Genomic DNA, 24,444 nt, shown 5'->3' on the forward strand with positions numbered 1-24,444 from the left:
TCACATAGATGTTAAGGGGCCAGAGGACCATACTGTGCTGGGTATTGTCCACGTTAGACAGCGGCAGCAGCGTTTTATGCTGATTGATTATCTCTCTTTCTTCTTTTTAAGAGATCCACAGTTTTATATGAAGAGCACTGGTGGTGGCTAATATCTTAGGTTTCAGGTGAGACTAAATTGATAACACCTGGGGAGGCTATACTAGCTGATGGGACTCTGGGTGTAAGCTGTTTGGTGGGAAAAGAATTTTCCACCTGGGAGAAAAAAGAATCATAATGGACACTGATGGGGGGAAGGAGGGAGGGTTGACTGGGGACAGAGCCTTTATTTGCTCTTTCAGATCCATTCGCCATCTTTTCACACTCTGCTCTGTGCCCCAAGATCCTGACTTTTATCCACAGCATTAATCAGGTTTCCAGCTGGGTGTGGCCAGTGGGAAGGATTGGCAGGAGACTGGAATATGGGAGGGCAGAGAAAGACTGCTGGGTTGATGCCCTCGATCGCCTCTTTGCCTCTAGGTGAGGTGACAGGTTATGCATTCCTACGCCAAAGGCCACAGTTCCCCGCTGGCTCTCTCCTGCTACTGCACTCTCACTGGTTTCAGCCATCCCTCCCTCTTCTTGCCCCTCCCGTATAGAGACTTTAGGTTTCCTGCTGTCGCTAGACCTGTGGTATTCCTCCAGCTTCTATAGTTTCCCTATATCTTGTCACACCATTGTAAGTAGTAATTTCATTGAGCTTTCTTTAATCACCTTTTCGAGGTTCCCTCTCTTTCTGTTCTGCAGCCTCCTTACACAAAGACTCAGGCTTAAGCAACTTCCACCCTCTAGTACTTTGCACGTCAGGCAGGAGGAAAGAAGCACAGCAACCTGTGCGCTGCCTTTTAAAGGCTCCCACTTGCAACAGACACATGCCATTCCCACTCCTATCCCATCAGTTAAAGCTATGGTTGACCTCAAGAGGGTGGAGAACTAGAATTCTACCCTACGCTTTGAAGGAGAAAGATTGTAGAACAGCACTACACACCATCACAAACCAATTCTACCACCTCCTTCAGCCCCTACTTCCCTCCAGGAATCTCAACACAATCACCTATTATAATGAAACATTTATTTCTGTCAAGACAAAAAAAAAATTACTCGCGGGGCCACGTTAGGACGAAGCGGAAGGAGGAGAAAGGCCGAAAGTGGCGGGGGCGGTGCGGGGAAAGGGGGTTGGACTCAGGGCTGTAGCGCCCCGCCCCACGCCGCCTCAGTGGATCATGCGCAGGACGGCGTTGGGAGGGTCGGGATGCGGGGGGGGCGGTCGGGACGGGGAAGCGACTGGGCCGTGTCCGCTGAGAACACCTTGCCCTTTCCAGTTACAGTGCCGGGATGACAGCAAACAGCAGCCGCAGAAGCGCTGTGACCTTACCTCTCCTATCAGCTTAGCAGCCCCCAAGGAAACTGACTGCCTCCTTACACAGAAGCCAAATGAGACTCTGAAGCCCTTTGGGGCTTTGGAAGAGGAAGAGGAACTGCAGCGCAGGATTTTAATTTGGGGAAAATTAAATAACTTGGTAAAAGAGTGGATCCGAGAAATCAGTGAAAGCAAAAATCTTCCACAATCTAATTGAAACTGTTGGAGGAAAATTTTTAACGTTTGGATCGTATAGATTAGGGGTACATATAAAAGGCTGTTGAAGAGGCATCCAACTGCGTTTGGACGAGATAGAGATTGATATTTTCTTTGCAAGTTTAGCACCGCAGACTCTTCCAGAAGACTTGAGTTTATGAGACGACAGCCTGCTTAAGAATTTAGATACAAGATGCATAAAAAGTCTTAACGGTTGCAGGGTAACAAATGAAACTTTACATCTAGTACCAAACATTGAAAACTTCAGTTGTCTCAAAGAGCTATCAAACTGGGGGCCAAATGCCACAACATCTATTCCTATATATATGGTTTCCTCGCAGGTGTTTCCTGGATTATGCCAGTAGCAAGAACTTGCCAGTCTTACTCAAATGCAATAGCATCAACTCTTTTTTTTTTTTTAAGATTTTTATTTATTCATTCGAGATACAGAGAGAGAGAGCACAAGCAGAGGGAGAGGCAGAGGGAGAAGCAGGCTCCCCGCTGAGCCAGGAGCCGGACGTGGGGCTTGATTCCAGGACCCTGGGACCATGACCCGAGCCGAAGGCAGATGCTTAACCATCTGAGCCGCCCAGACGCCCCAGCATCGACTCTTATACATAAATTCTTCTTGGTATTTTCTAAATGGTATGTGTTTAGATTATATTAAAATAAAATTGATTGTAAACACTGAAAAAAAAGATAAAAAATTACTCAATGATTAAATATTATAATAATGATCCCAAAATACAGATAGTGGGTGAATTTTATATGTGGTGAAACTATAGGTGCTTTTTTTCTTCTAATTTTTTTTCTGAATTGTAAATTTCCTAGAGTGACAAAGTAGCATCTTTTATAATGGAAACCACCAGTAAACTTAATTGTGTAAAGTATACTTACAAGACTGTAATAACTTAGAGAAGATGCTTATGATTTTTTAGTAAAAAGATTAACACTTAAAATTGCATCAGTGTTGATAAATACATCTGTGGTCAGGGACAAAAGAAATAAAGTGTACGACTGGCTGTATTTTAATGAATTTTAAAACTCCACAGCTTTTTAATATTTATTTATTTCTAAGTTTATTTATTTAAGTAATCTCTCCACCCAATGCAGGGCTTGAACTTGCAAACCTGAGATCAAGAGTCACATGCTCCTCCAACTGAACCAGCCAAGCCCCCCTTTTTTTATTTTTAAATGTAAAATAAATAAGTTGTGGGCAGTAATAAAATGCTATTCCAGTCAAGAATAGGGCAGAAAGTGTGGAGGAAATGCTGTTCTCAAGCTCTGCCTTTGTTTCTGGAAAAGACAATATTTACTTTGTATTAAAAACCAGGGTTTGGTGATTAACATAATAAAATTTAAAAAATGAAAAAAAAAAACCAGGGTAAACATTTTTGATACTTCTGTTGCATCAGGCTGGTGCCCTTAGGAGCTCCCTCCTTTCCCATAGGGCAAGACTGCTTCCTGAGTATGTATTAACATTTAGGTCTCGCCTTTGAATCTTAGGCCCACCTTTGTCCCAGATACTGCATCAGCTCCCCTCTTTGTTCCAAAGTTCTTAACTTAAAGGTTATTTCACCCCATTCCTACTCCAAGCCAAGAATTTAAGGACGTGGGTAAGTTCTCCCCCAGTGTCAAGCAGTAAGTAATTGATTCCCTCTCATCAGGAAAATGGCTAAGATGGCATCACAATTACCGATTCTTCTCTGTAGAGGGCATAACTGTTCCTAAAACAGTAAGTCCAAATAGCTTTGCTTAAACTGCTTGCAGCACAACTAAATTATTGAAAAGAATGTTTTGGGGCAAATTCCGCAAATTCCTCAGTCCCGAATGGTGTTTTTCTTCCTTAAGCTAGATTTCAAATAAGAAAATTTCAAAAAATCACCATAGACACAGAATTCTAAATTCGCTAAATTTTATTCACAGCTGCTCACCTGTTTACATGCATAGACATCTTCAATCACAATGTCTGCACGTGGTTGGAAATGATCACAGGTTGGAGGGCTTATTCAGGGGAATCTCCTCTAGTAGAGCTACAGTGGAGACAAGGCAACTTTGACTATAATTTCAGTGAAAAGCACTGAACATCCATTTCCAAGTTTTGTTTTGTTTTGTTTTTCTTTAACCAAAATCTAAAAAATGCATCTAGGCTCTTCTGCTTAGTCAAGGCCTCCTCCTTGTCTCCCTGTATCATGTCCTGACTCTAGGCTACACCAAATCTGAATAAAGTGTGACCCGTGTTAACTCTGCTCCAAGGTATACTTAGTCCTATCAATTCATATCCTCTTCTTTGTGGAGTATTTAATAAGCTTGATTATATATATTTACTTTGTTCTTATGTTAGGATTTTATATCCTTTTTTTCCCCTAAGACTTTATTTTTTAAGTAATCTTTACACCCAACATGGGGCTCAAACTCACAACCCCAAGATCAATAGTCGCACGCTCCACTGACTGAGCCAGCCAGGCACCCCAGGATTTTACATCCTTTTAGTAACTTCCCACATGGCGCAAACCTTACTAGAAGGAGTAGGGTGTCCCCCCCAATGTCAGTCCATTAGAGCAGAATCAGCTTCTCACAGATCTACAGTAAATGAAGTGGACTGCCTGTTTCCATATTGGCAACTGGTACCAGCTCTCTATTCACTAGCTCTTGACCTTTCTAGAAGAGAGCAACTTCCCCTTGTCTGGAGACATTTGAAAGGTCATACCTGAGACAGGTTTTTCTCAAGATTATACTTTTCTTCCTCAGGCTGACAGCTACGGTGAGACTACAACATAGCCACAGAGCAGAAATACAATTCTTGTTCTGGGAGGAAGTGGCTTATGTGCCAAAAAAAATGGCAGGACCTAGTTAACAGGAATATTTCAAGAATCTGGGGGACACATATGTGTAGGGATCTTGAGGATACTGGATTGGGGATGGTGGTGGGAGGTGGGGATGGGAAACTGGGTGGACTATAGCTTATTATTATTGGGAGCACTCCATGACTTAGAGCTCAGTATTCTGGCAAGGACACCAGGATCCTGCCCAACATGCTGCTGGGATGGCTCTTGGAAGCTTGCTCACCACGATAGCCTAGGATAACTAGGTGGAGATGCTGGAACTGCCTTGGCATGGTATTGAGGAAGGGGTCCAAAGATTCAAGGAGGTAAAAATATTAGAATTAATTTATTATTTGTGATCAGAGACACTGGCACTTGGCAGTGTTCCCCAGGAGGACCCAAAGGACACTTCTTTCACTAAAGCAGGGAGGGAAGCATTGCTAAGGAGCACCAGTTAATTTGACAAGCTCTGTGATAACTGTCTTGTACAGGCTGGGATTGACAGAAGATGTTGCGATTGAGATTCCTAATATCAAGGCAATGGTAGGATTCTGGAATGGCAGAGACCAATGGCAGCACTTAACTGTTAGAATAAAGGGGGCATATGCCATACTGGGCAGCAAGGCTGTAGTAGTGTTCAGTATGCTTCGACCCTCGGGAATCAGCTAATAAGTCATGGTGTTCCTAGGGGTGAGACAGATGGAAAGCCAACCAGAATGTTACTTGACCTATATAATAAAACAGAAAAATCGAGAGCTGGTGAACAGAAACCTTCACCAGCGTTTCTTTCAGAGAAAAAGATTCCTTCACCCAGTTTCTAAACATGTCATTCCAGAGACCCAAAGCCTACTCACTGAAGGAGAGATAGATCCCTTTGAAGAAGGACAATGCAATGCTACTACAAGTATTTATAGTAAACATTCCTGTGATGCTTCCCCAAAGGGATCTAAGACTGTTTATCAGGGTAAAGATGAACTGGCAAAAGGGGAGTTGTCAGACTTTTCAAGAACAGTTGAATATAGGGACCATGGCTCTCTGTTGATACCAAATCAAGGGACCTGAAGTATTTTTCCTTATTCTCCAGTTAAAATGGGGTCATACGGAGGCCATATGATAAAAGGAGTTCTAGTTCAAATGTGTCTCACTATCGGTACGATAGATCTGTTGGATCTACCCTGTGGTTATTTCTCTGGTATCTGAGCGCATAGTTGGGACACATATAGGCAGTAGCTGACCGTACATTCACATTGGTTCCCCAACCTGTGAAGAGCCACTACGGTAAGAAACTTGAAACTGTTTCTTCCTTCGGCGAAGTGAACATGTCAAAGTAATAATACATGCTGGCAGGATAGAGCACCAGTTACCCATACTGGTTGCCAAATGAATAATGCATCATGGAATTTGTTTCTTTTTTTCCTTTCCTTGTTTTATTTCTCCAGACCCTCAGTCCTGCTCCTTAGGATTCCTCCTCCTCCTCCTCCTCCTCCTCCTCCTTCTTCTTCTTCTTCCTCCTCCTCCTCCTCTCCTCCTCCTTCTCCTCCTCCTTCTCCTCCTCCTTCTCCTTCCCCTTCCCCTTCTTCTTCTTCTTCTTTTCTTCTTCCTCTTCTTCTTCTTCTTCTTCTTCTTCTTCTTCTTCTTCTTCTTCTTCTTCTTCTTCTTCTTCTTCTCTTCTTCTTTCTTCTTCTTCTTCTTCTTCTTTCTTCTTCTCCCTTCTTCTTCTAAGATTTATTTATTTGAGAGAGAGAGAGGTGGGGGAGGGGCAGGGGGAGAGAAAGAGAGAATCCCCAGACTCCCTGCTGAGCACGAAGCCTAACATGGGGCTTGATCCCAGGACCTGAGATCATAAGCTGAGCCAAAACCAAGAATCCGATGCTTCACCAACTGAGCCACCCAGATGCTCCATGGATATATTCTAAATTTTTCTGAAGAAGTTTTTCATTTAAAAAATAATTTTTAGGGGGACCTGATCTGTCTTTCACTCAAATAAACTATGGAGATTTGGCCCAGTCTTATGCTTGCCTTTCTTTTCCATGATATGGCACTGGGCACACTTCTAAACAAAACCTTCTCAACATCACCCATTTTTATTTTTATTTTTATTTATTTTTATTTTTTTAATTTAAATTCAATTAGCCAACATATAGTACATCATTAGTTTTTGATATAGTGTTCAGTGATTCATTAGTTGCGTATAACACCCCGTGCTCATCACACCATGTGTCCTCCTTAATGCCCATCACCCAGTTGCCCCATCCCCCCTCCCACCTCCCTTTCTGCAATCCTCAGTTTGTTTCCCAGAATCAAGAGTCTTTCATGGGTTATCTCCCTCTCTGATTTCTTCCCATTCAGTTTTCTCTTCCCCGATGATCCTCTGTGCTATTCCTTATATTCCACATATGAGTGAAACTGTATGATAATTGTCTTTTTCTGCTGGACATCACCCATTTTTAAATTGCTCTTTTGTTGCGTGTGAAGTGAAGGTGAGTACTTGCAAGCCAGCCAGCCGGCTTTCTCTAGCAGACCCTATTTCTTAATTAAAAAATTTTAAATTGTTGTATAATATACTTTTTGACTTTTTTTTTAGATTTTATTTATTTGAGAGAGAGAGAGTGAGAGAGCACGAGCAGGGGGAGGAAGGGCAGAGGGGCAGAGGGACGGGGAGAAGCAGACTCCCCTCTGAGCAGGGAGCCCAGGACCCTGGGATCATGACCTGAGCTGAAGACAGGAGCTTAATCAAGCGAGCCACCCAGGCGCCCCCCTTTTTGACTTTTTTTTTTTGTTAAAACTTGCCATTTTAATCATTTTTAAGTGTACGGTTCAGTGGCATAAAGTATATTTACTTGCTGTGCAGCCATCACCACTATCCATCTCTAGAACTTTCTCAGACATCCCAAACTGAAACTCTGTATCCAATAAACAATAACTCCCCTTTCTCTCCTTCCTCCAGCTCCTGGTAACTACTATTCTACATTCTGTCTCTATGTATTGAACTATTCTAACTACCTCATATAAGTGGAATCCCACAGCATTTGTCTTTTTGTGTCTGGTTTCTTTCACTTAGCATAATGTCTCAAGGTTCATCCATGTTGTAGCATGTGACACAATTTTGTTCTTTTTAAAGGCTGAATAATATTCCATTGTATGTATCTATGACATTTTGTTTGTCCATTCATCTTTTCATAAGAATTTACTTAGCCTATGAAGTTTTATGCCCATTTTCAGATGAAGAAACTGAGGCTCAGATAAAGAACTTCCCCAGTAAGTGGTGAATTTGAATCCAGATGCCTAAGTAAAGAGCGTGAAGTCTTAACCATTATGCTCTGCTCTTCCTCTGTTTTTGAGTGAGAGGTACAGGTAGCTAAATTCTGTACTGAGGGTGAGGAAATCCACCCAGGCTGGATTGGGATAGGAGGTCTTCATGGCAGCTGTAGCCCTGGCTCTGACTCTCAAAGGAGTTGAAAGATTTAAATAAACTCTGGGCTGCAAGAGCCAAGTCATAAAATGGTGGGGATGGGATTTGCATTGAGGGGAAGTGTTATGTAAGGACCTGTAGGACCAGATGTTTTCCACAGTGGGGGATCATATGCCAAGCAAAACACCTGTTGAAAAAGTAAGGTAAGCAGTGACCCAAGGGGTTTCTCACAGCCTTGGCAGGACTGTTCTTCCTTAAACTTGGCCATTGGATGCAGAGGGTTAAAAGGATCTTGAAAACTGAATGTACCTTTTCCCCCCAAACCTGTGGTACATTTAACTTTGTAGATCAAATGATATTTTAAGTGACCTAGAAGGATTAGTTATTTAAAACAACCTGCCATTTCTTATTAATCTAGTGTGGGTTATAGACAGTTTCTTCACTTCACGTTACATTACACCAAGTCATTCATCAACACCTTCGAAAGACAATCCATCTTTTCACTGTTACCTCCTCTGCTGGGGCATGAATAGGTGAAGACAACAAGATAATGTGAGCAGTTAAGAATTCAACGAGTGTTTAAATAGTAGCACTTGAGGCTTTAAGATCATGAGCTGCTCAAGAACAAAACCCCTGTCTTCTGGCCCTCTATCCCCCTTGGAGCCTAGCACAAAGTAATCATCCAAATTTTGCAACTGCAGTCTCTGGAATGGCTCTGAACCGAAAGGCAGGGATTGCTTGGAGTGTAGAGGAAACAGGCTCCTGGTTTGGACTCAGCCACTCTGGTGGGGTGACCAAGGACCAATTATTTAAATGTGCTGGGCATCAATATCCTTATTTGGAAAATGGGAATCACAATGCCTGAGTTAAGTAAATCAGTTCACATTTTAAAACTCATTTTTAGGAGCCCTTATTAAGAACCTTGGGGTTGGGGCGCCTGGGTGGCTCAGTCGTTAAGCGTCTGCCTTTGGCTCAGGTCATGATCCCAGGGTCCTGGGATCGAGCCCCGCATCGGGCTCCCCGCTCAGTGGGGAGCCTGCTTCTCCCTCTCCCACTCCCCCTGCTTGTGTTCCCTCTCTCGCTGTGTCTATCTCTGTCAAATAAATAAATAAAATCTTTAAAAAAAAAAAAAGAACCTTGGGGCTGACTCCATTTCAAGATAATCATTATAATAAACAGCAGTGGAGAATTTGGAGACTTCTATCGTAAGAGATAGATTCATTTCAGAGATTTCAGTTAGAAAATAACAGTTTTGAGAGGTGTCTGGTGAGTGATGATTTGTTCAATGAAGTAAGAACTTACCGTTTGTACTTTCAGTGCTTGTCCTTCCCAGGTGCTTGGCACAGTCATATCAGCTTGTCACTCCATGGGACAAAGTTCATGTCCTTATTTTAACTAAGTCTCTCTTCAGTCTGTGTATTAAACAAACACATGCAAGGGTGCCTGGGTGGCTCAGTCGTTAAGCGTCTGCCTTCGGCTCAGGTCATGATCTCAGGGTCCTGGGATCGAGCCCCGCATCAGGTTCCTTGCTCAGCAGGAAGCCTGCTTCTCCCTCTCCCACTCCCCCTGCTTGTGTTCCCTCTCTCGCTGTGTCTATCTCTGTCAAATAAATAAATAAAATCTTAAAAAAAAAAAAAAAGAACCTTGGGGCTGACTCCATTTCAAGATAATCATTATAATAAACAGCAGTGGAGAATTTGGAGACTTCTATCGTAAGAGATAGATTCATTTCAGAGATTTCAGTTAGAAAATAACAGTTTTGAGAGGTGTCTGGTGAGTGATGATTTGTTCAATGAAGTAAGAACTTACCGTTTGTACTTTCAGTGCTTGTCCTTCCCAGGTGCTTGGCACAGTCATATCAGCTTGTCACTCCATGGGACAAAGTTCATGTCCTTATTTTAACTAAGTCTCTCTTCAGTCTGTGTATTAAACAAACACATGCAGGGGCGCCTGGGTGGCTCAGTCGTTAAGCGTCTGCCTTCGGCTCAGGTCATGATCTCAGGGTCCTGGGATAGAGCCCCGCATCAGGTTCCTTGCTCAGCAGGAAGCCTGCTTCTTCCTCTCCCACTTCCCCTGCTTGTGTTCCTTCTCTTGCTGTGTATCTCTCTGTCAAATAAATAAATAAAATCGTTAAAAAAAAAAAAAACACACATGCACAAATGTCAGAGCTCCAAAATATGTGAGAAAAATTGATAGAACTGCAAGGAGAAATAGACAAGTTTATAAGTATAATTGGAGACTTCAAGGCTCCTCTCCGAACAATTGATAGAACAACTAGACAGAAAACTAGGAAGGATACAGAAGGACTTAACAAGACCATCAACCAACAAGATCTAAGAGACATTGATGGAACACTCCACTCAACAATAGTAGAATACATATTCTTTTGAAATACCTGTGAAACATATACCAAGATAGACTATATCCTGGGCTATAAAACAAACTTAAACAAATTTAGAAGAACTAAGAATACACAAAGTGTGTCTCCAAAAACAATGGGATCAGACTGGAAATCATTAAAAGCAACAAGAAAATTTCCAAACACTTGAAAACTAAACAACACTGTTAGGTAAGACATAGGTCAAAGAGGAAATCTCAAGAGAAACAAACAAAAAATACACTGATTGAACTGAATAAAAATGAAAATAGAGCATATCAAAATTTGTGGTACATGGCTTAATCAGTGCTGAGAGGGAAATACATAGCACCAAATGCATACATTAAAAAAAGGGAAAGTTTTAAATCAATAATCTAAACTTCCCCCTCAAGAACCTAGAAATAGGGGCGCCTGGGTGGCTCAGTCATTAAGCATCTGCCTTCAGCTCAGGTCATGATCTCAGAGTCCTGGGATCGAGCCCCACATCGGGTTCCCTGCTCAGCAGGAAGCCTGCTTCTCCCTCTCCCACTTCCCCTGCTTGTGTTCCCTTTCTCGCTGTGTCTTTCTCTGTCAAATAAAGAAATAAAAATCTTAAAAAAAAAAAAAAGAACCTAGATATAAAAGAGCAAATATTTTCTAATTCATTTTGGAAAGCCAGTATTGTCCTGATACCAAAACCAAGTAAAGAGAGTACAAAAAAGGAGAACTAAAGACTAATATCCCTCTTAAATATGGATACAAAAAGTTTAATAAAGTATTAGCAAATTGAATTCAGCAAAAACTTATACAACATGACTATTGCTATAAGTAGGGCTTATTCCAGGGATGCAAGGCTGATCCAATATTCAAAAATCAGTAACGTAATCCATCGCATCAAAGACTAAAGAAGAAAAAAATCACACAATCATGTCAATAGAATTGTGGAGAAAGCATTTGACAAAATCCAACACCTATTCATGATAAAAACCCTCACACACTAGGAATAAAGAACTTCCTCAACTTGAGTTTTTTGAATCTACAAAAACCTATAAGCAGATGCTAAGACCTTTCTTTCTAAGATAAAGAACAAGGTAAGGATGTCCCCTCTTACTGCTCCTTTTCAATATCATACTTAAAATCCTAGCTAATGAAATAAGACAAGAAGATAAAATGAAAGGTATACAGATTGGAAAGGAAGAAATAAAACTGTCTTTGTTCATTTATGACATGATTGTTCATGTAGAAAATCTAAAAGAATAAAAAAAAAAACCTTCTGAAACTAAAAAGAATTATAGCAAAGTTATAGGATGCAAAGTTAATATACCAAAGTCAGTTGCTTTCCTATATACTAACAACAAACAAATGGAATTTAAAATTAAAAGCACAATATCATTTACATTAGAGCCAAAATTTTTAATATTTAGGTATAAATATAATAAAATATGTACATGATCTATATGAAGTAAATGAAAAAACTCTGATGAGAGAAATTAAAGAAAAACTAAACAAATGGAGAGATATTCCATATTCATGGATAAAAAGACTCGATATTGTCAAGATGTCAGTTCTTCCCTACTTCATCTATAGATTCAACAAAATCCCAATGAAACTCCCAGCAAGTTGTTTTGTGGATATCAGCAAACTGATTCTGAAATTTATATTCAAGGACAAAAGACCTAGAATAGCCAATACAATATTAAAGAAGAAGAACAAAATTACTCAACTTCAAGACTTACTGTAAAGTTACAGTAATCAATACAGTGTGGTACTGGAAAAAAAATGACAAATAAGTAAATGAAACAAAATAGAGAGCCCAGAAATAGACCCACATAAATACAGTCAACCAATCCTTGAAAAATGAGCAATGGCAATACAATGGAGATAAGACAGTCTTTCAAAATTAGTGCTGGAACAACTGGACATCCACATGCAAAAAAAATGCATCTACACACAGACCTTATATCCATAAAAAAACTATCTGAAAATGGAGCACAGATTTGAATATAAAATGCAGAACTATAAAACACCTAGAAGACAACACAGCAGAAAATCTAGGTGACCTTGGATTTGGTGATGACTATTTTAAGACGAAAGGCCTGAACCATCAAAGAAATAATTGATAAGTTGGACTTCACCAAGATTAAAAACTTCTGTTCTGCAAAGGACACTGCAAAGAGAATGACAAGACAAGACTTAGAGTGGGAGAAAATATTTGCAAAAGATATATCTGATAGATTGTTATCTAAAATACAGAAAGAACACTTAAAATTCAACAGTAAGAGAATGGAAAACCCAATTTAAAAATGGGCAAAAGATCAGGGAAATACAAATCAAAACCATGATGAAATACCACCTCACACCAGTCAGAATGGTTAAAATTAACAAGTCAGGAAACAACAGATGTTGGTGAGGATGTGGAGAAAGGGGAACACTCTTGCACTGTTGGTGGGAATGCAAACTGGTGCAGCCACTCTTGAAAACAGTATGGAGATTCCTCAAAAAATTAAAAATAGAACTACCCTATGACCCAGTAATTGCACTACAAGGTATTTATCTAAAAGATACAAAAATAATGATTTGAAGGGGCACCCGCACCCCAATGTTTATAGCAGCAATGTCCACAATAGCCAAACTATGGTAAGAGCCCAGATGTCCATCAACAGATGATAAAGAAGATGTGGTGTATATATACAATGGAATATTACTCAGTCACCAAAAAGAACAAAATTTTGCCACTTGCAACAATGTGTACGGAACTAGAGTGTATTATGCTAAGCAAAATAAGTCAGTCAGAGAAAGACAAATACCATATGATTTCACTCATATGTGGAATTTAAGAAACAAAATAGGTGAACATAGGGGAAGGGAAGGAAAAGTAAAATAAGATAAAAACAGAGAGGGAGACAAACCATAAGAAATGCTTAACCATAGGGAACAAACTGAGGATTGCTGGAGGGGAAGGGGTGATGGGCATTAAGGAGGGCACTTGATGGAATGAGCACTAGGTGTTATATGCAACTGATGAATCACTAAATTCTACCTCTGAAACTAATAATACACTATACGTTAACTAAAATGAATTTAAATTTAAAAAATTTTTTAAATAAAATAAAAATGGGCAAAAGACCTGCACAAACACCTCTCACCAAAGAAGATATGTGGTTAGCAAATATATGAAAATATGCTCAACATGTCATTAGGGAACTGCAAATTCAAACAAAGAGATACCTCTACACACCTATTAGAGTGACCCAAATCAAAAAACTGACATCAAATGCTGCCAAGGTGTGGAGTAACAATAACTCCTCAGAATGGTTATGCACCTGGAGCCTGGAGGTTGGCAGCCTGGATCAAATCCTGGCTCTACTACTTAAAAAATGTGTGACCTTGAGGACCTGGAAAAGATGGAAGAGGAGTAGGGGACCCTATTCCAACTGGTCCCCGGAATTGAGCTGGATATCCACCAGACCACTCTGAACACCCACGAAATCAGCCTGAGATGTAAGAAGATAGATCTGGATCTCTACAAACAAAATATCACAGGCGGTTGGTTTCGGGGTCCGAAGCAGGGAGCCTTGATTCCTTGGGCAGATGTTGGAGGATAAACAGAAGGGGGAGGGAGCAGAGCCGTGGTGATCCTACACACTTGCAGACCGGTAGCAATGGGGAAAGACTTTAGGGCAGCCCCCCTGACGGAAACCTGGAGCGGCGGCCCTGCCTGCGAACTGCAGGCGGCTGGCGGGTTTAGAAGCACAAAGGACAGAGATGTGCCTGACCTGGAGGCGAGGACTTGGAGCACTTCTGAGGGGCGCACAACCCAGGATGCTGCAGGCTATAGCAGCACAGATAGAAATGGAGATAGTGTGGCCTGGAGAGCTCACTGAAAAACAGACTGCGATCTCTCTGCTCTGAGGCAGAGGGTTGGAAACGATCTCTTCTGCTCTGACTCTCGGAAGAGATGCGGAAAGCTGCCGGGGGAAGCCGCCAGAGAACAAAAGCCCCCAAAAACCGGTTTTCAGTGAGCCCCCCCCCTCCAGGGGGCAGGGCAACTCTGCCCAAACAGGGTTGCCTGAGTAAGAGCACGGCAGGCCCCTCCCCCAGAAGACAGGCTGGGAGAACAAGAGGCCAGCAACCCTAAGGTCCCTATAAAACAGGTGCATCTGGCTTGGGTTGTGGCCAATAATTTGGACTCTATACATTCCCTCAACCACCCCTCAACAGAATGACTAGGAGGAGGAACCCCCAAAATAGGAAAGACTCAGAGACTATGACTTAATGTCACAGATTTACAAATGGATTCAGATATAACCAAGATGTTGGAGATGGAATTCAGGGTAGCAATTGTGAAGACAATAGCTAGAATGGAGAAATCAGTTAATGGCAACATAGAGTCTCTAAGGGCAGAAATGAAAGCTGATTTGACAGAACTTAAAAATGCTATCAATGAGATCCAATCTAATCTAGATAATCTAACAGCTAGGGTAAGCGAGGCAGAAGAATTGATGAGTGATCTAGAAGACCAATTAATAGACAAGAAGGGAAAAGAGGAGGCCAGGGAAAAACAACTCAAAATCCATGAAAATAGAATCAAAGAAATAAGTGACACCATGAAATGTTCCAATGTCAGAATTATTGGGATCCCTGAGGGGGTGGAGAGAGAGAGAGAGGACAAGAAGATATATTTGAGCAAAGCCTAGCTGAGAACATCCCTAATCTGGGGAATGAAACAAACATTTGTGTCACAGAGGCAGAGAGGACCCCTCCCAAGATCAAGGAAAACAGGCCAACGCCCCAGCATGTAATAGTAAAACTCGCAAATCTTAGAACCAAGGAAACCATCTTAAGGGCAGTCAGGGGGAAGAGATTCCTTATGTGCAAAGGGAGGAACATCAGAATAACGTCAGACCTATCCACAGAGACCTGGCAAGCCAGAAAGGGCTGGCAAGACATATTCAGGGTACTAAACGAGAAGAACATGCAGCCAAGAATACTTTATCCAGCAAGGCTGTCATTTAGAATGGATGGAGAGATGCAGAGTTTCCAAGACCGGCAGAAGCTGAAAGAATATGTGACCACTAAGCTGGCCCTGCAAGAAATATTAAGGGGGTTCTATAAAAGGAGAAAGACCCCAAGAGTGATATAGAACAGAAATTTACAGGGACAATCTATAAAAACAAGGTCTTCACAGGCAACATGATGACAATAAATTCATATCTTTCAATAATCACTCTCAATGTGAACAGCCAAAATGCTCCCATAAAATGGCACAGGGTTGCAGATTGGATAAAAAGACAGGACCCATCCATATGCTGTCTACAAGAGACTCATTTTGAACCTAAAAATACATCCAGACTGAAAGTGAAGGGATGGAGAGCCATCTTCCATGCCAACGGACCTCAAAAGAAAGCTGGGGTAGCAATTCTTATATCAGACAGATTTTAAACTAAAGACTGTAGTTAGAGACACAGAAGGACACTATATCATTCTTAAAGGGTCTATCCAACAAGAAGATCTAACAATTGTAAATATCTACACCCCCAACATGGGAGCCGCCATCTACATAAGCCAACTGTTAACCAAAATAAAGAGTCATATTGATAAAAATACGTTAATTGTAGGACACCTCAATACTCCATTCTCAGCAATAGACAGATCATCTAAGCAGAAAATCAACAAAGAAACAAGAGCTTTGAATGACACACTGGACCAGATGGACCTCATAGATATATACATAGATATATACACCCTAAAACAACAGAATACTCATTCTTCTTGAACGCACATGGAACTTTCTCCAGATTAGACCACATACTGGGTCACGAATCAGGTCTCTACTGATACCAAAAGATTGAGATATTCTCTGCATAATCTCAGACCATAATGCTTTAAAACTGGAACCCAATCACAAGAAAAAATTTGGATGAAATTCAAACACTTGGAAGCTAAAGACCATCCTGCTTAAGAATGTTTGGGTCAACCAGGAAACCAAAGAACTTAAACAATTCATGGAAACCAATGAGAACGAAAACCCATCGGTCCAAAACCTATGGGATACTGCAAAGGCGGTCCTAAGGGGGAAATAGATAGCCATCCAAGCCTCACTCAAAAAAATAGAAAAATCCCAAATTCACCAACTGACTTTACACCTTAAAGAACTAAAGAAAAAGCAACAAACGATGCCTAAGCCACACATTAGAAGAGAAATATTAAGATTAGAGGAGAGATCAATGAATTAGAAACCAGAAACACAGTAGATCAGATCAACTTCTTTGAAGGAATTAATAAGATCGATAAACCACTGGCCAGACTTACCCAAAAGAAAAGAGAAAGGATTAATGAAATTATGAATGAAAGGGGAGAGATCACAACTAATACCAAGGAAATAGAAACAATTATTAGAAATTATTATCAAAAACTATATGCCAATAAATTGAGCAACCTGGAAGAAATGGATGCCTTCCTGGAAACCTATAAACTCCCCAGACTGAAACAGGAAAAAATTGACAACATGACTAGGCCAATAACCAGTAATGAGATTGAAGCAGTGAACAAAAACCTCCCAAAAAAGAAGAGTCCAGGGCCTGATGGATTCCCTGGGGAATTCTACCAAACATTCAAAGAAGAAATAATACCTATTCTCCTGAAACTGTTTCAAAAAAATAGAAACAGAAGGAATGCCTCCAGACTCATTCTATGAGGCCAGCATTACCTTAATCCCCAAACCACGCAAAGACCCCATCAGAAAGGAGAATTTTAGGCCAATATCCCTGATGAATATGGATTCAAAAATTCTCAACAAAATCTTAGCTAATAGGATCCAACAATACATTAAAAGGATCATCCACCACAACCAAGTGGGATTTTTTCCCGGGATGCAAGGATGGTTCAAAATTCACAAATCAATCAATGTGATAAAACACATTAATAAGAGGAGAGATAAGAACCATATGGCTCTCTCAATTGATGCAGAAAAAGCATTTGACAAAATACAGCATCTTTTCCTGATTAAAACTCTTCAGAGTATACGGATAGAGGGAACATTCCTCAAGTTCATAAAATCGATCTATGAAAAACCCACAGCAAATATCATCCTCAACGGGGAAAAGCTGAGAGCCTTTCCTTTAAGATCAGGAACACGACAAGGATGCCCACTCTCGCCACTGTTGTTCAACATAGTACTAGAAGTCCTAGCAACAGCAATCAGACAACAAAAAGAAATAAAAGGTATTCAAATTGGCAAAAAAGAAGCCAAACTCTCGTTCTTCGCAAATGACATGATACTTTATGTGGAAAATCCAAAAGACTCCACCCCCAAATTACTAGAACTCATCCAGCAATTCAGTAATGTGGCAGGATACAAAATCAATGCACAGAAATCAGTTCCTTTCTTATACACTAACAATGCAACTGTAGAAAGAGAAATTAGAGAAACAATTCCATTTACAATAGCACCAAAAACCATAAGATACCTCGGAATAAACCTAACCAAAGAAGTAAAGGATCTATACTTTAGGAACTACAGAATGCTCATGAAAGAAATTGAAGAAGACACAAAAAGATGGAAAAACATTCCATGCTCATGGATTGGAAGAATAAACATTGTTAAAATGTCTATGCTGCCCAGAGCAATCTATACCTTCAATGCCATCCCGATCAAAATTCCAATGACATTTTTCAAAGTGCTGGAACAAACAATCCTAAAATTTGTATGGAATCAGAAAAGACCCCGAATCTCCAAGGAAATGTTGAAAAAGAAAAACAAAGCTGGGGGCATCACGTTGCCCAATTTCAAGCTGTATTACAAAGCAGTGATCACCAAGAGAGCATGGTACTGGCACAAAAACAGACATATAGACCAATGGAACAGAATAGAGAGCCCAGATATGGACCCTCAACTCTATGGTCAACTAATCTTCAACAAAGCAGGAAAAAATATGCAGTGGAAAAAAGACAATCTCTTCAATAAATGGTGCTGGGAAAATTGGACAGCTATATACAGAAGAATGAAACTCGACCATTCTCTAACACCTCTCCTAGAGGAGAACATAGGCAGTAACCTCTTTGACATCAGCCACAGCAACTTCTTTCAAGATACGTCTCCAAAGGCTAGTGAAACAAAAGCAAAAATGAACTTTTGGGACTTCATCAAGATCAAAAGCTTCTACACAGCAAAGGAAACAGTCAACAAAACAAAGAGGCAACCCACAGAATGGGAGAAGATATTTGCAAATGACACTACAGATAAAGGGCTGATACCCAAGATCTATAAAGAACTTCTCAAACTCAACACCCAAAAAACAAATAATCAAGTCAAAAAAATGGGCAGAAGACATGAACAGACACTTCTCCAAAGAAGACATACGAATGGCTAACAGACACATGAAAAAATATTCATTATCATTAGCCATCAGGAAAATTCAAATCAAAACCACATTCTGTGTGCTTTCCATTTGATTCTAAAGTCCACAAGAGCAGAGACTAAGTCTGTTTTTGTTCAATATTACATTCCTCGTATACACATGTAGTAGGAGCTCAAAAATATTTATTGTTTGAATGTATTTGGAGAAGTGTTTTTTTAATTCTTTACATTAAACATATGTTGCTTTTAAAATCAGAAAAAAGGGGTGCCTGGGTGGCTCAGTCGTTAAGCGTCTGCCTTCAGCTCAGGTCATGATCCCAGGGTCCTGCGATAGAGCCTTGCATCGGGCTCTCTGCTCTGCAGGAAGCCTGCTTCTTCCTCTCCCACTCCCCCTGCTTGTGTTCCCTCTCTCGCTGTGTCTCTCTCTGTCAAATAAATAAATAAAATCTTAAAAAAAAAATAAAATCAGAAAAAAATATTATACCATATGATGTATACCATACTAAAGATAATATTATTAAAAGAATAATTAAATAAGTACTTGTTATCTAAAATAAGGATTAGTACTTTATTCCAAAATATAAACACATCATCCTGACCATCTTCTTGGTATTGAATTATTCTGTTAAGAAACCGGGCAGCCTCCCAGATAGCAAAGCATTCAGCCCTTCACCTGATACCTTTTCCTGATAACTATGATCATTTCTCTCTCTGTCTCTCTCTCTCATGTCTAGAGAAAAGAATACTTGGATTTTTTAAAAATTTCTTTTTAAAGATTTATTTATTTATTTGAGAGAGAGAGCATGTGTGTGCATGTGTGAGTGGGGGACGGGCAGAAGGAGAGAGGATCTCCAGCAGACTCCCCGCTGAGTGAGGAGGTCGATGTGGGGCTTGATCTCCCCACCCAGAGATCATGACCTGAATGGAAATCAAGAGGCGGATGCTTAACCAACTAAGCCATCCCAAGAGTATTTGGATTTCTTAAACGTGAAATAAATAATTTCTTTTATAGTGCACACAAAGAAAAATCCCAACCCCCTGTGAGCAGTCTCTTCTTTAAATCTCCATGTGAACAGGAGACCTCTCAAGGCTCTGACCTTTATCTTCAAAGCCCAGTGTGAGTTACAAAAGAGACCTTCTAGGTTTTTCAGCTCTAAATTCAGATCAGTTTGAACCATCTGCTTCATTTAAGATCTTTTCTAAAGGAGCCTTCAAATGTTTATAATACAAAAGCATTTAGGAGAAAAAAAAACAAGTCCTCCATGTGTAGCTCTAAGGAGATCCTATAACATTTTAGAACCCCTCAAATGTGAAGTCTTCTTATCTCCATTTTATTCAAGGTCACACACCTTGTGGTTCAGAAAAACTTGAAAATGAGTTATTCAATATTTCTACTGTAAAAATGTTAAGCAATAGTGCACTTCTAACTTAACCAAATGGAGCCACCCACAACCTCTGCCCCAGACTTAGAATGTCTTTCACCTCTGCCCTAGTTTCTTTGATGATTTTAAAAAATAATTCTGGTCATTTTTCTGATACATTATCGATAGTAGTGGTGGAAAGCGGTGGGGTTGGCAGGGACAATGGGCTGCAGAAATATCCAGCGCAGTCCATATTTCCCCTTGATCACAGCGAAGAACTGTCAATGAGGAGAGGGGAAGGGACTTCCCAGGACAAAGGGCCGGGGAGCAGGGGTAATTGTTGTCTGGTAATTATATCCCCACTTGCCCCATGTCATATATGGGGAGTAACTGTGCTATGTGTGTGTGTGTCTGTGTGTGTCCCTGGGACAGGCTTGAGGAGCTGCTTGTTTATTTCCTCAACGGGGAAGGGCAAATATAAGACCTCCTAGTTACTGCCAGCCAGGTCGTAAGAGCAAAGGGTCTCTCCTAAAAGGCATTATTTGATCCATACAGTAGATGCTCTTTGAACAGGTTGTTCACAACAAGGTGCTTAAAATCATCAGAATGTTAAATAAGAGCTTACATGTTAACTTTTGGCTGCCTTCTTAGGTGTTCAAATAGGAAATGAAGTTAGATGTTAATGTCGAATCTCCTCTTCTGGGCAAGCAGTGGGCCCTGCAGGTGGACATGGGAAGGTGAAGCTAGCTTGCAGCTGTGGGCTTGGAGGCCGAAGTGTCACAAGACAGAGCAGGAGGCAGAGCCTGGAGAGATCCACTAAGGTCCTTTGACCCCTGGGGGAGGGCTGTTTAAAGAACATGGGCAAGGCTGCAGGTGGAGAGGAAGCTGTGAAGGACACCAAACATCACCCTAGTCCCTCATTAGTTCTTGTTTTATGGGTAGAGAGGAACAGGATTATCCTAAGTTTACTTGATGGAAAACTTTAACCCATTTATAAATAAGATGGATTGATGTCAAAAACTGTGAAGAGTTTGACATTTTACCCTACTTGCAAGCTCAGAGGTTAGCCTGCAATTTGATGGTCCTGGCAGAAGAGCCGAGACTTCTGGGTCAAAGGTAGAGAGGACTTCATTACTCACAAAGTAAATGTCAAAGTATGAGCATTTGTGTCCCAACTCCCATAGGGTGATGCAAGAAGGGTCAGTTGACAGCTGCACACATCATGGATTCTCTCACAGGGGAGGGAGCTTCAGGTTAGGAAAACCAAATATTTCATAATGGAAAGTAACCGTGCCTGCTCTTTGTTCTGAAAGTAAACTTTATTATACTAGACAATAAGCATGTCTACCTACACTGTCTTGGATTCTGGACACTTTTCCCATGGGTCTACCACTTCATTGGCTACTCTGATGAATCTGACCAATAGAGGCTGAGACCAAATCTGTTCAATTTGTGTAATAGAACATCTAATTAGGCTATTATCAGTAGGACTCCAATCAGTAGGCTGAGGCCAACCTGCAGAACTGACCTCAACCATGCCTCCCAGGGTTGCAGATCCAGGCAGCTGAATAAATCCCATATACCATCAGGTTCTACCTTAGAAAGTCAGGGGATTTTTCTCCCTGTATTTCTTTTTCTTTTTTTTCTTTTTTTTTTAAGATTTTATTTATTTATGTGACAGAGAGAGAGACAGCAAGAGAGGAAACACAAGCAGGGGGAGTGGGAGAGGGAGAAGCAGGCTTCCCGCTGAGCAGGGAGCCCGATGCGGGGCTCGATCCCAGGACCCCGGGATCATGACCTGAGCCGAAAGCAAACGCTTAATGGCTGAGCCACCCAGGCGTCCCATCTCCTTGTATTTCTGTATTGATCTTTCCACTTGGCCTGAGACATTAATCCAGGTACCGCAGGATGTATCAGTGATTACACAGGTTCTGCTTCACCCTACAGGAGAAGTCTAGGGAAACCCTCTCATCTGTAGCAACCCTGCCCACTGAGTTGAGGCCAACTTGAATGCCTCCCAGGGATGAGGCAGTAGCATTGATCACTTCAACTACAGTCAGGGACTAATTTTTTGGTACCACTTTTTCTAATTGGATGAGTCCTGATATAGGGATAACTATACACAGGGTGCACATAAATAATGAGTCCATTATCTCTTGGGGAATCTCCTCTGAGAACCAAGGGTGGACTCTCTGGGGAGAGATCGCTGAGGTTGGGAGGGCTACATGAGTTACTGGTGTTGCTTCCTTAAACCCTTGAAGATTTCTTATGACCATGGTTAAGTTGCAAATCACTGTGTTTTCAGAAGGCAGGGAGCTTAATGCCTAAGTTCCACAAAGTAGGTATAGTCCCGAGAGCATATGTACATCATGCCCATGAAATGAAAGCGTTGTTTAAAATTGTGAGGGTTCCTAAGTAGGATCCCTATCATTTAAAGGGAGATGTTGACAGTGCCTCCAATGTCACCTCTTGGCCAACCGCAAACCTTGACATTCCCAGCTAAGTTTAAATAATTGAGGTTAGTCTTTCTTTTTAGGACTGCCTGAGGGCAGTCAGTCCTATTTGTTCATGCCACCAGCTGGGGGTGGGGGGCGTGGGGGGGCATTTGTCTATCAGAAAAAAATGACTTAGTGATAGTTATAAGAGTAGGGGTAGAGAAACATCTGGAAGTGTTAACAGGTATTATCTTTATGGGAGATGCAGGAGCTGGGGCCATCCCCTGCCTTCTCTGACTGACTCCTCAGTAAGGGTAGGGTACCTAGTTGTCAAATCACAGTCAGAGCCATCAGGTAGATGACAACAGATTGTGCAGTCAGTTAAATCAAAGGCCCTTGCAATGGTTTGGGAGAATCTCACCAGGGGTTTTCCTTCATGAGGAAGTCTCCAGAGGCGATTCTGAAAAGCAAAGATCATTCAGATCTCTCTCTCTGTCTCTCTCTTCCCCTTGGGGCCTGAGACGCTTCCATCCCAGGTGCTACTGTTGTCTGCCCTCCATTGCCTTTCAATATCACTGCATCTACTTTCAGTGTTGATAATTTCACCTCTTCTTCAATCATCCCCTAATCACACCCAGACCTTTTATTCCAGAAAAAAAAAAAGTGCAAGAGTGGGATGCCTGGGTGGCTCAGTCAGTTAAGCGTCCAACTCTTAATTTCAGCTCAGGTCTTGATCTTAGGGTCGTGAGTTCAAGCCCCGCATTGGGCTCCACACTGGGCATGGAGCCTACTTAAAAAAAAAGTCTCAAGAGTAACTTGGACATTTTAATAAAAGTTATACAGACCCATTATAGCCCCCACATTGGCCTGTGTGGGCCAACATAGGGGAATTTGGTGATGATTACTCAACCAAGTGGCAACTATCTTTATGATCTGGGACAACGTCGATCCAACCAGAGAATCCAGGTGGCTGAACCAGAATTAAGTCTAAATCTCCCAAGCCCCCTTTCGACTGGGCTGCCATCTGGTGGGTGTGCCAACCATGTTTGGCCTGGGGTTGCTATTAGGGAAAAGAAAGACATACTGTGCCCAAGAATGGTCATGGAGAAATCTCAGATTTTCAAAATAAGTCCATATAACCTCCCATTCTTTTTGTCCCGACCATTACCTAGAAAGCAGCCAGGAGGAAATGATCCCTTTCTGAGGACAGCTGCATTCAGTGGCCAAACCGCCTTACTCATGTGTGTGGACTAGCAGAAGGTGAAGGAGGCAGAGTCAGAAATTTTTTGAGTCAATGCCAGATGTCTGTGGACATTAAGGAGCATGGAAGGTCCATACAATATCTGTACTATCAGCAACTGAGGCAACAGTAGAGGGCAGAGGAAGGGCTCAGGGGCGCACAGAAGGAAAGAGCCTCTCCAGGTCAATAAGGCTTTATAGTTATTTTTACTTTCGAACAGTGTGGTGTCTGCTCATGGCTCAAACAAATGAGCTGGCAATGCTTTCTTTACTGGTTCAGCAATTTACCTTGGATGGAGATCCTCATGGCTGATACCATCTACTTCGGCCTTGGGAACCCCTTGACTCAGTAGCCACACCACATTCTTTTCTGGCTGGTGTTACTGGGTTTGCACCCTTTGGCTAACTTGAGCTTGGTTCACACAGCAGCAACTCTTTTTTTAAGGAGTCTACCTCAATCTGGGGCATTTGCTACCCCATTATCAAAATAACATCTCTTATGACTTCATCTAGTTCCAGTGTAAGTTTTCCAGCTGAGGACTGACCATAAGAATTTAAGTAAAATTCTTTGGGTCAGTTTCTCATTCTCCAATGGGTCATCTGCATCAGCACTGTCAATCCAATCCCAGGCAGTAAGAGTTCAAATATTAGTTAAACTTCATCTATGTTTTGCCATGGAAGTTTGTGTCAGGGAAATCTCCCTAAAGAGCCATGATAATTATGACTACAAAAGCTCCTGAGACATTTTGCTCTTGTCTGAATGGACCTGAGGGTGGGATGATGGACCAAAGGCGTGACTAAGCCATAAAATGATCCAGCTGTTGACATTCTTCCAAAAAAAAA

The 24,444-nt window shown here is 41.3% G+C and overlaps 1 pseudogene; it reads left to right on the forward strand.

Moving 5' to 3' along the window:
• Positions 1 to 1,290: 1,290 nt before the first annotated feature.
• LOC118554853 (poly(A) polymerase alpha-like) lies at positions 1,291 to 2,286 on the forward strand (annotated as a pseudogene).
• Positions 2,287 to 24,444: the final 22,158 nt, after the last annotated feature.

The sequence above is a fragment of the Halichoerus grypus genome, chromosome 5 (genome assembly GCF_964656455.1).
Source record: "Halichoerus grypus chromosome 5, mHalGry1.hap1.1, whole genome shotgun sequence".
Classification (NCBI taxonomy): Eukaryota; Metazoa; Chordata; class Mammalia; order Carnivora; family Phocidae; genus Halichoerus; species Halichoerus grypus.